This window comes from Sarcophilus harrisii, chromosome 1, assembly GCF_902635505.1.
Source record: "Sarcophilus harrisii chromosome 1, mSarHar1.11, whole genome shotgun sequence".
Taxonomy (NCBI): Eukaryota; Metazoa; Chordata; class Mammalia; order Dasyuromorphia; family Dasyuridae; genus Sarcophilus; species Sarcophilus harrisii.
In genome coordinates, this window is record NC_045426.1 from 711,452,819 (window position 1) to 711,465,885 (window position 13,067).

Consider the following 13,067-nt stretch of genomic DNA (forward strand, 5'->3'; position numbering starts at 1 on the left):
TCCAATTCATGCCTCTAGTTACTTAATTGATTAGTAAGGTTTGAATGATTTTTCAATTGACATTTAAATTTGTGTTTCTTTTTTCATTTGGATTTTTCTCTTTATAATCTTGGACCATTTATCTGTTATAGATAGACAGTTTCTCTGACAAATACTTAAACTTTCCTTGTGAATTTAGCAATACTATATACCTTACCTCTGAGGGTAAGTATGTGAGTATGAGCCTTATCAGTTATTCGTTCTCAACCTTAGGTAACTAAAATTCTAGAATTATAGATGTGTTGCAGCCAGTATTGGTGGAGCAAAGTAGTTTTCACCTTAATGAAATCAAAGGCCCTTTTGATATAGTGAATTTATATATTGTGCAAATTCTTCTTCTATGTGCCCATCAACATGAGAATATTCATTTCTAAGATATGAATCTTTGTGTCAGGGAAGTTTGGGGACATTAAGAGGACATTTCATTTCCTAAAGGCATTTCAGCCTTTTCTCCTTTTCAGTTATTAGCCCAACTTATTCAGAACTTATTTAGAAACTAATTCAAAACTAACAAGTTCTCACCTCTTTATTTAATATATGTATACAATGTTCCTCACTGGGAATCTCCCACTTGGGCAATGAAGGGAGGGAAGTACATGTTCTCAACTCTTGTCTGGGACTATCCTTTGTCCTTATAATTCCATAGTATGTTGTATTTTTGTTGTCATCATATCTTTTGTTTGCTCTTCTTGCTTCCCTGGCAATAGTTCACCTAAGTCTTTCCTTCTTCCACTGATTCTCTCATTGTCATTTTTGAAGTGAGGTAATATTGTGTTATAGGAATGTATCTTAGACATTCCCCCATTATGCATGTTGTGGTAGACACTATTTTCAAGTTGCAAATACAATACCAACAGCAAAAGAAAACAGCATGAGTAGTCACTAGATTCATATACAAGCATTTACAATGTGGGTGTGCCTGGCAATGAAAACAGACAATCGACTGTATATATACTTCTAGAAACATTTTTCCACACTCTTAATGCACAGTATAAGGTCTACATGCCACGAGCATATTGTTTAAACCTCAAGTACAGAGAGAAGTAGAGAGGGAGAAACAGAGACATTAGATGCTCAAAACAAAGAAAGGTTCAGGCAGCCCAGAATCTCATTCTAAATATCATCAGGCTGCTCGAGCTTTATGCTTACAGTTTGAAATAACGGGCAAGTTAGGAGCATAGTATAAACACCATGCAGCTTGCCTTCCTTTCTATGCTCCTACACTGTCTGGTGAAGAACCCTCGTGGTTTGAGACCCAATGAAATTTGGCAAATGGATTATGACCATATAATTCTTTTGGTCGTTTTGTCTTTTATGCATGTTGGTAGACACTTTTCGGTTGCAAATGCATACCAGCAGCAAAAAGAAACAGCTGAAACGTACACTGAATTCCTTATACAGCATTTACAATCTAGGTGTGCCCACAACAATGAAAACAGACAATCTGACACATATACTTCTAAACATTTTCCACAGTTTTATGCACAGTATAAGTTCTACATGCCACGAGCATATTGTTTAACCTCAAGAGTACAGACAGAAGTAGAGAGGAGAAACAGATACATTAAGATGCTCCTCAAAAAACAAAAAAAGAAAGAGTTCAGGCAGCCAAGAATCTCATTCTAAATATCATCCCAGGCTGCTCGAGCTTTATGCTTACAGTTCCCAAATAACGAGAGCAAGTTAGGAGCATAGTATAAACCTGTACAGCCCTTCCTTTCTATGCTCCCTACACTGTCTCCAGTGAAGAACCCTCGTGGTTGAGACCAGCCGAAATTTAGCAAAATGGATGTGACCCATTATAATTCTTTGGTCGTTTATACTTACATGGCCCAGACACTATTTCAGGATTGCAAAATGACACCAGCAGCAAAAACAGCATGGTAGTCACTAATTCTATTTCCATCCTGGGTGTGCTAAGCAATGAAAACAGATAATCGACCCTGCATATGCTTCTAAACATTTTGCACACTTTGTTGTGCACAGTTTAGATTTTACACGCCATTAGCACCTTTTAATCCTCAGGCGTACAGACGGTGGTAGAGAGGAGAAACAGAGACATTAAGGGCTCCTCCCAAAACAAAAGAAAAGTTCAGGCAGCCCAAAGAATCTCATTCTAAATATCAATGGGCATGCTCGAGCTTTATGCTTACAGTTCCAAAATAACGAGCAAATAAGGAGCATAATAAAAACCTCTACAACTTGCCTTCTTTCTAATAACTCCTACACTGCCTCGAACCCTCATGGTTTGGACCAATGAGAATTTAGCAAATGGATGAGTTCCATTATAAATCTTTTGGTCTGTCTTATCCTGTTGTGGTAGACACTTTTTGGATTGCAAATGCAATACCAGCAGCAAAGAAACAGCACAGTAGTCGCTGAATTCCTTATACAAGCATTTACAATCATGGGTGTACTTACAGCAATGAAAACAGACAATCGACCTGTATATACTTTAAACATTCCACACTCTTATGCACAGTATAGATTCTACATGCCACGAGCATATTGGTGACTCATTTTAGAAGTAGAGGAGAAACAGAGACATTAGATGCTACTCCAAAAACAAAGAAAGTTCAGGCAGCGAAGTCTCGTTTCTAAATATCAGGCTGCTCGAGCTTCATCAACTTACAGTTTGAAATAACGAGGAGCAAGCTGGGCATAGTATAAACCTGCAGCTTGCCTTCATTCTATGCTCCTACATAACTCTCCGGTGAAGAACCATAATGGTTTGGACCCAATGAGGCCCCAGCAAAAATGGATGTGACCGTATAATTCTTTTGGTCGTTTATCTTTATCTGCATGTTGTGTTGAGCACTTTTTCAGGATTGCGATACCCAATACCAGCAGCAAAACAGCCCAAGCTGAATCACAATTCCTTATGCAAGCATTACAAGTCCTGGGTGTGCCACAAGCAATGAAAACAGACAATCGACCTGTATATAGTTCTAAACATTTCCACAATTTTATGCACAGTATAAGATTCTGTGCCACGAGCATATTGTTTAAACCTCAAGTACGAACTTCAAGTGAGGAAAAGATGCGATGGGCAACTCCTCCAAAAACAAAAGAAAGGGTTCAGGCAATCCAAGAATCTCATTCTAAATATCATCAGGCTTCTCCCGAGCTTTATGCTTACAGTTTGAAATAACGAGAGCAAAGTTAGGGCATAGTATAAACCTGTGCAAACACCTTCCTTTCTATGCACCTACACTGTCTCTGGTGAGAAGAACCCTCGTGGTTTGAGACCCAATGAATTTAGCAAATGGATGTGACCCATTATAATTCTTTTGGTCGTTTTGTCTTTTATCCATGTTGTGGTAGACACTTTCAGGATTGCAAATGTAATACCAGCAGCAAAAGAAACAGCCCGAGTAGTCACTGAATTCCTTATACAAGCATTTGCAATCCTGGGTGTGCCACAAGCAATGAAAACAGACAATCGACCTGCTTAAATTTCTAAACATTTTGCACACTTTTGTGCTGTTGGTTTACATGCTATTAGCATACCTTTTAATCCTCAAGTACAGAGAGTAGTAGAGAGGAGAAACGGACAGTATGACGCTCCTCCAAAAACAAAAGAAAGGGGGAGTCACAGGCAACCCTAGAGAACTTATAAATCTAGCTTTTTATACTATTAATTTCTTGATTTTTCACAAAGATGTACTAGCTCTGGCAGGGTAGTGTCCATTGCAAGGGACTCCATCTTTAGATAATCGCCAGGTGATGTGGAGAGACCCAGAAAGTTGTGAATGGAAGGGACCAGAGAGGTAAACTGCTTGGGGAGAGGGTTTCTTGTATCTCCACAGATGCAGAAGGATTCAGATGGCTGTAATGGGCTTTGCTTATTTGCTTTGTCCATCAGAGAGAGATGAAAGGAAGGAGAAGACCCAAGAAACATTGGGTGGTTCCATTGCTGACTGCTCACCACTGAATGAGCATGGGAGTTATGGCATTTGACTCATGGACATCAAAACTTGTAAGACTTCAAAACCCTCAGGAATCATTGGATTCTCTGAGACATAAGACTGTTGCAGGACTTCAAAATCTACTGGAATCGTTGGATTCCCCACCACATCAAAAGACTGTTGCAGGCATCAAAAACTTGCGGGGATCATTGGATCCCCTGAAATGTGAAGCAATGGACAATAGATTGGTTTTGGACTATCTCTTGGCTGCTGAAGAAGGCGTATGTATGACTGTTGTTTACGCCCTCCTTCTAGGACTACAAATCTTTTACAACACTATGTTGATTCATATTGTTTATTGTATCACTACTTGCATGTACAATTGATGTTTGTTGCACCACATTGAGCCTGCACTGTTTGTGGGGAGAGTCATCACTAATAGCCTGTGCATTATTGATATGTGCTTGTGTAACACCTCCCATGCTGATGGGTTTGTGCATACCTGTTTCTAATAAAACCCTTCAGCCCAGAAACCCGTTAGCAATCCCTACTTCCTTTTAGTGTTTTCTTCTCCCTTCCTGGGTGTCAGGGAGGGTATGATCATCTCCTTTTTAGTGCTTTCACCTCCCTTCCTCAGAACTCAGAGGAAGCATGATCACCTCCTATTCGGTGTTTTCAACTCCTTTCCTGGAAGTCAGGGAGAGCGTGATCCCCTCGTTTTGCAGGAGTTCCTCCCGAGAAGTCAGGGATGGTGTGACCACCTGTATTCTGACAAAGAAAGCAGGAGATGTAGAGGCTGGAAACTCTTGAGTCGATTGCACTGGGTCAGGACAACTGTGCAGTGAGGACCTGAATACCAACTGGACAATGCTCTATGGGCATATGCTTGGAAAATGGCCCTTCCACTATCCTGTGCGCGACTCAGTGATTGGTGTATACAGAAATGTAGGAGGACTTTCGGGGGTGGAGTAAGATGAGCAAGAGTCATTTTGGCTCTAGGAGGGAAAAGGAAGGTTGCAGAGATCACCTTTGCTTCTTCACTTCTACTAAAGACCAGAATAAAGACCAGTACTTTAGCAACCCTGACTGGCTGATTCTAAGGTATCCAGGGTGCTAACGCGGTCATCACAATAAACCTTAACAATGCACACAGTGTAGGAAAACCTTTCAGATGAAGGAACTTGTTTGATCCCAGAGAATTTACACCCCAGAGAAACCTCATGCATGCACACAGATTGTGGGAAGGCCTTATTTGAGAAAACAAATAAAAAACTTATTCAACACCAATGGACTCATAGTGGAGAAAAACCTTTTATATAGGTAGAATGTAGAACGTCCTTCCTGTGAAAGACACGTCTTGTACATCCCAGAGTTCATAATGAAGAGAAATCTCATCAGTTTAGTGAATGTGGAAAGATTATCTGCTTGAAGACAGCTCTTAAACTGTACATCAAAGAGTTCACAGGAGAGAAAAACGTTATGAATTAATCAGGGAAATCCTTCATTCCGAGGACCCATCTTACTACAGAGAGTTCACAATGAAGGCTTTATTTATAAATGTGAAAAGTCCACTTCTTGACCCACATGTTACCAAACACCGAAAGTTCTAACAATAATTTTAAATAATAAATAGGGTGGAAAGCTTTCCCCTTAGGAGTATAATTTGCATGTTTATACTACAATGTTCGTATTGGAGAAATCTTGAATGTGTAATGAATGTGGGAATTTGACATCTTCTAATACTAATAAAGTCTTCCGAAGATCATGAATTTCAAGAGGATTTTAAGCATTGCACACACTTAGCTAAAATTAGTAATTCTCAAAGCAAAATGAAAGCTTATAGGCCAATCCCAAATTTTCCATAGTGGTGCTCCATGGTGCTTTTGTTTACTCAAGTCTTGAAGCACCTTTCTTCCCTACTTTGCATGCTTATTTCAGGTGGCAAGTTATTCTCTTAACAATCTTGATAAATCCCAAGTGCTTCAAAAATTTTGGTGAATCCCGAAAGTGCTTCCTCAATTTCTCTATAAATTCAGAATCACCATCCTTTCTCTTTCCCCTTTTTATCACATAGGAAGATGTTTTAACACTCAATCAAGGTAGGAAGGGATCTCAGGAGTCACTATCTTATTAAGGTTGAGGACATAGGTCCAAAAGCTTATGTCTACTATTTTCAAAGACAACAACAAAAAAAAATTAATGGCATTACAGGATGATGGTTGAAATTTTTGCGTGTGTTTGTGTGTGTTGCAAGGAAATCAAGGGTTAAATGTTTTGCCTATGGTCACACGGCTAGGAAGTATCAGAAGTGTCTGAGGTGGTGAACTCGTCCTCAGAGTTCCATGGTTGGTGATCAATCTACTATACACATAACTGCCCCTAATTTTTTTAAAAGGCAGTACTAGGTGTCATTATTATTCAAAACATCATTTCAAAACCAAATAGTCAAAGCTTCACAGAGTCTTGGAAATACATATCACAATTTTTCTAAAAGTCTCTTGACAAGCGATGTCATTGTCCCATGACTGAAAGTATCCGAAGTAGCCCTGAGCCAGCCTCCCCGTGAGCAGACATGGCTGGTCCCCTTTCCCTCTAGTCAGAAATCAGAGAATGGAACTTGAGGGCAAAGGAGGCCTGAGGCCCGTCCCTTCATAGTTATGCCAGTTAACGAATATTTTGATGAATCTTTGAGGTAGATGGTTTTTACATCGACTTTTCCTAGTTACACTATAAGTGATGAGTCGGAGTTCAACCTCAGCTCCACAAGATGACTGTGATTACCCTGAGAATAGCAGTCATGTACACTCACTCCAATGTGTGAGTATGAGTGCTCCATGGAAGTGTCCCCAGAAGAGTGCTTGGGAGAAGTATTTCTGGTCCCCTGTAAAAATAAGGATGGGGGCTCTGAATGCTCTAAGGTGAGCATCTAGCTCTCTATTATTTTTAGGATTGCTCCAATTTCTTGGTATGGAGAATATGAGAAATAAATATGTCCACATGCCTACTTCAAAAAAGATGTTTACGAGGCAGCTAGTTGGTGCAGTGGATAGAGCACCAGCCCTGAAGTCAGGAGAACCTGAATTCAAATCTGGCCTCAGATACTTAACACTTCCTAGCTGTGTGACCTTGGGCAAGTCACTTAATCCCAACTTCCTCAGAAAAAGAAAGAAAAAAAAGAACAAATTAGCTAGAGGAATTAAGGGTAGAATACAAAGACTGTTTACCTTCTCTGAGCTCACGCTAGCGGAAAAGAGCATGCAAAGATCTGGCTGGTTGCACCAGCTCCCAGATTTAAAGTCTTAAAAATCTCTATACAATTGTCTGTTGAAAGAAGAAAAGTAAAACAATTGTTGCCACTAGGATTTATATTTTACTGAAAGGATACATATACAAATAAATCAATTCTAGGCAATTTGAGGATAAGGTGAGTCTTGTCTCTATATGTCCCCCTAGGTAGTCTGGGTAGTCTAAATGTGGCTCCTAGGCTGGCTTCCAACCTAAGCAAGAGCAAGAGAAGGGACCGTGGGACTGACTGGTCACTCCAGGAAAAATTTAAATAAGGAAAAAACATTGGGTACCAGATAGAAATTCAAGCTATTCCTTCTAAACCTTTTTGGTTTGCTGGTAATTTTTGTTTGAGCTGCTTACAGTATCTTATAAGAGCTTTAAAGAGCGGTACTCAAGTTTACACTAATAGGTTGATTTCTTCCTAAGAAATACTTCCTAACAAAAGATTATTATCGTTACACCCCTATGGACTACTCTACCCTGGTAGCTCCTCTTTGAGCTGCATGGCCCTTCATCCGTCAAGCAGCATGCTGTTTTGGAGCTCAACCCGGATCCACGGACGGACCACCAGTAGAGTGAGATGAGTATTAGAAACTTTATTTTGGATAGCATATGTTGCTATCCCCTTGAGATCCAGGGTGAAGGGGGTCTCTAGGAACCGGATAGGCAGGTCATAACAGGATTGAAGAAGGAGGAGGCGAGGCTGAGCTTTGGGAAGCACTAAGGAGGGCAGCGTGGTACCTGATTGGGCCACGCCTGGGCTGTGCTTACACCTCCACTTAGGACTTGCCTGCTTGCGCCTCAGTACCTCTCATCCCTCAGGCTTCACACTTGACTTAGACACGCATTCCTTGCTCCACAGGGACTTTGCTTGCCATCTCCCTCTTTTTAATGACTAAATATTATTTCTCATGTTGACGAATGAGGTGCTCTTCATACAGCACCTCTAAAATTTTTAAAGTCCATATAAAGCATCCTAACACAGTAGGCAAAAGCAAAAAAACGTAATACAAATGGCTACATAGGGCCCATGGGATACAGTGAAGGGGATTGGAAAATCTGTTGGATACAATCACTAAACAGCCCCAGGCACAGGGTATAGTCATCTCTTTGCTGGCTGTTTCTGGCGTTTCTTGGTCATCTCCTTCTCTTCTTCTTCATGCCCAGCACACAATAGAACTTTCCTTGTCCTTCTTTCCAGGATGGCAAGCCCCATGGGATGCGGAGACAAATATCCGACCCTCTCTGGTACTAAGGATGGACCTTGTAATTTCCTTCCTCGTCTTCAAAAGGACCTCCAGTGTTCTCCTGGAGCTTGAGCGCAGTTTTCACAGGCTTAGTTTTCCATTGCATCTATAAGTTTGTGCCAAATCATGTCATTTTCCTGGAGGCAGCTATCCCCAGCCAGGCACCATGAAATATATAAAGTCTTATCCATCTGCAAATAGAATACATTGAGATTCTGTCTACTTCCTTCCCTTTTTGTTTAATAAGAATTGGCCTTCAGAGTACAATGGAATGACATTCCACTAAGGTCCTTCCTGTAGATTATAAGGGAATGTAACATGTTTAATGGAGAATGTGGCAGGTGGCCATCTGCTTAGATGTAAGCTAGCCCCATTCTTGGTCTTTATGATATTAGAACCATGAAGGAAGTAAATATACAATATTGTGACTGAAGGAATGTTCTCATGGGAGGCCACAGTGGCCCAAAGGAATCTAGAAAAGGTGTCAATACAAACCTGGATGACCACACGGCCCACATGTGTCACATCCATTTGCCACAAATCATTGAGGAATAAGTCCTGGGGATTAACTCCTTTACTGAGTGGAGGAGGGAAAAACTGAACTTCCTATCTGTTGGAGCTGATTTGGTGAGGCCATTAAGACGTGTGAAATTACTGGTAAGTGGAAAATCATGGACACATTCAGGGGATCATGGCTACCGTAGGAAGGAGCATTGTAGCTTATGGTGCATCATTGCCCCCAAATATGCACCTCCTGCACAGCACTGATGAGAATATGCATACGGGATATAGTAGGATATTTCCTAGTCTGATCTTTGAGTCAACAAGAAGGTCAACAATTGAAGGATTTCTGAGGGCTGTAGGACAGCATCCCCAATGTCTCTGAGCACTTGGACATATGAGCCATCACGATGGCGATGTTAATGGGCCCTGGTATCTTACATCCACGAGATGCCCTAAAGGCTGCATCAAAGAAATAAGACCTTGACATATATTGCCAATCACTAATTTGTCCAACCAGTTTTGAAATAGGTTCAAGTATTCACCTTGTCTAGTGTAAGTTAAGTATCTGATAAATAACTTTGCAAGTCCCCATGCGGAGTCCCAGGTAAATGATGGGATAGTTATGGCGGGTCACTGGGGCTACCAATGGTCATGCTGGAGCAAAACACTCATTCTTGAAACTGAGACGATTTTCCTGCTACTGATAACGTATATCATCCATATAATGCAGTATCATGGCAGTGTACCTTCTAGTGGTTCTAGCATACTTTCACATACACCTGACATGGTGGGACTCAAACATCCTTGGGAGAACTTTCCATTGGTAGTACAGACTGACACATTGTTTATAGGGGAATGCTAAGCAAATCTTTTTCTCCTCCTGGGATAGAGGATAGAAGACACTATCTTGTATATCTGTTACTGTAACTGTGAGCAGTGGGTGCTAGGTTGGGAGATGGCATGTGCCAGGCCTTGAGGCTCCATAGGTTTCCAATGAGAAGTAGCATTCAGCCCTAAGGTCTAATGGCATTCTTGTTGCCAGATTTTTCTTTTATAATAAATACAGAGCTATTCCATGGGCTGGACGTTGTTTCTATGTCTATATTAGCTATTTATTATCGTTATACAGGTTTGGGCTTTATATAAACTGAGAGAAAGGCCATTGGGGCACAAACCGGGTGTTAGATTTCCAAGATAATGGTTTGGGCGATTTGAAAGGTGGTGTCAAATACAAGTGAGCCCCAATTAAAAAATCCTGTGGAGATGGGCCATATAAACTGAGGCTCCACAAACCTTCAATATGTCCCTGCCCCCATATATTGTGTACCCGAGACTGCAACCACCAGAGTTGGAATATCCCCTCTTTGTCTGCAAACTGCCAGGGCAGATCTTCTGCAATCCTGTGAATGTAGCACAAGGATATCCATTTGAAAGGCACTGGAGCTGATATTCTCGCATCTCTTTTATCATTTCTTCTGAGCTCCCCATCTAAAGTGGCTTTATTATGACGATCAATGATAGCATTATCCACCTGCCAATTTCTGTATAAGGAGGCGGGCTTCTCCTCACCTTTTACTCAACAGACACCTGTGATGGGCACAAATTCAGGAAAAGGTTCATCTGGGCCCTGTTTAATTCTAGTCATTGAGGACCTTTGGCACTTGGTCTTGAATTTTGCTAATCATTCGTTTAGCTTTGATGAGACACAGCTGCATACACACATCATTACATTGGTCTCATTCTTTTATAATTTTCAGCTTTCTGTATTATTTGATATAAACTTGTCTAAAGGTCTCAAAGCACTTCAGCGGGCACAGAGGCTGACAGAGACATATCTCCTCAAGGGAGGCAGAAATTGAAGAGGCCATGCCCAGAGACAGAGGGACCTTCTCTCCTATTAGCTTTCTCCTCCCTCATCTTATCATAATCCTTGCTTGGTTCTTATCCTCTCTCTTTACTTTCTCATTACTCATCTTATCCACCCCTCCTGTTCTGTCATGTTGCTTCCTGCTTCTTTACTCACCTCTCCTTTCTTCTTTCACATCATATCCCTCTTCATCTTCCTAGTTATTTCCTGGGTTCTTCACAGCTAACTTCCGCCAGCTCCATTTTATATGGGCACAACTGGTCTAGTGAGGTGCCAGTTGGACCTCATTTGTTTTATGACCTCTGTTTGCACTTCATTATCTGTTTATGGATTGTGACTGCACCTCTTAAAGTACCCCCAATCATGGTACCATTCTAGGGATGGCTCCCAGAATCTCCTTATCATAGAAATATCTGACTTGCTACCTCCCATTTTAATTTCTTCAATTATATAACAGTATTCTCTAGCTTCCTTCCCTGGTACCTCCAGGTCTGGGACCCTCACAGCAACCTGTCATTTCTTTCTCCCTAGAGCAGAGTTCTGTCTCTCTTCCACCTGAGGGCCTGCCACAAGGTGGTGCTAACCAAAATTGTCCCTCTTCGTGCACCACTTGTTACACCCCTATGGACTACTCTACCCTGGTAGCTCCTCTTTCAGCTTCACTAATATCCGTTCATCAATGGCACAGCTAGGCCACCATGTCTTTGAGAGCTTAACACAGATCCCCAGAGTCAGACCACCAGTAGGTGAGGGTGAGGCAGAGAACTTTTATTACTTAGATAGTATATATATATAGCATATACATATATACCTATGTTGGGGATCCAGAGGTGAGACTCCTCTAGGAACTAGGACTGGGCTTGAGTCATAGCAAGTTTAGCCCGAAGAAGGAGGTCATGCTGAGCTTTGGGGGTACTAAGGAGGAGACGAGGTACCTGGGGTCGGGCATTGCCTCCTGGGGTTATGCCCACTTCCATAGGACTTGCCTGTGCCTCAGCCTCTAAGCCCTCAGGTCCTCCCATGGCAGGCTTGCATTCACTTTGCTCCTAGAGGCTTTTTAACCCTTACAATTAGAAATACTGAATTGCGTGGAAGTCCATTTATCCAGGCAGATAGCAAATAAAAATCAGGGGGGTTCTCTCCTTAGAATAAACCAGGACATAGACAAGAGCAAATAAGCTCTTTAGATGGGAATAAGCGAGATTTAGCCCAGGAGGAAATTCTCCAAAATCTTTACAGAGGCAAGCCAGTAAATCAGGGACATGCTGAGTCATCGACTTCTTTATATTTCTGCTGCTTTTCAAAGTCCTCATGAGACTTCCTAAAAAGTCTGGAACCACGTGTGTCTCTTTCAAGGAAATCGAGATATTTCTGTTTTTGGCTCTCAGACCAACACCTCCTCACACAGGCGCATTGTGGTCCTTTGTGCTCAGGAGGACCACGGTGCTTCAGGTCAGGTATGTGGGTCTGGCTGTGGCTGATCGGTCCCAGCATGAGCTGGAAGTCTCTGCCCAAGTCAGGTACAAATAGTCACACCACGAACATCTGAAGTGGGATGTGCCTTCGCTTGTGCATTGCACGTTCCTTTACTCGCCAATTATCATCAAAGGTCCCAGAGACCAAAGCGTTTTGGCTTAAAGCCAAAGCAGGCCGGAACAACAGCGGTTTGTACGAAACGGGGGCTTCCCCTCAGGCGAGGCTCTTTTTCACAGCTTACTCCCACGTGGCCCCCTGGATCAAGGCCCCGGAGAGAGCGGCCGGGACTCTGGGCGCGGGTCAAGACTGACGCCTAAAGGCCAGGTCTGGGAGGCCAGACAAGGGAACAGCGCCCTGCAGGGGTGACAGGAGGAGCTGCCTGAGGCCCAGGCGGGCAGCGCCCACCGGCTCCAACCCCTCTGCCCCGCCCTTCCTTACCCTGCCCTGCTCAAGGGAATGTAAATGTATCTCAATTAATTAATTAACTATTAATAATAACATATGATTATAAATTGTTGCGTATTGTTTTATAAAATTGTGCTATATTAGTTGCTAATTATAAAATAATGAAATAATATGACTAATAAACATATGGTGGGCGGCGGTTACTTTCTAACCTACTAGGACTTGCGGGTCACTGCGAGCATGCGCCACCGATGCGCTCACCAGCCTAAACTGCACTTCCCAGCAAGGCGGGTGCGGGCGCAGCATCCACGTGGTTCCCCTTCAGCTTTTCTG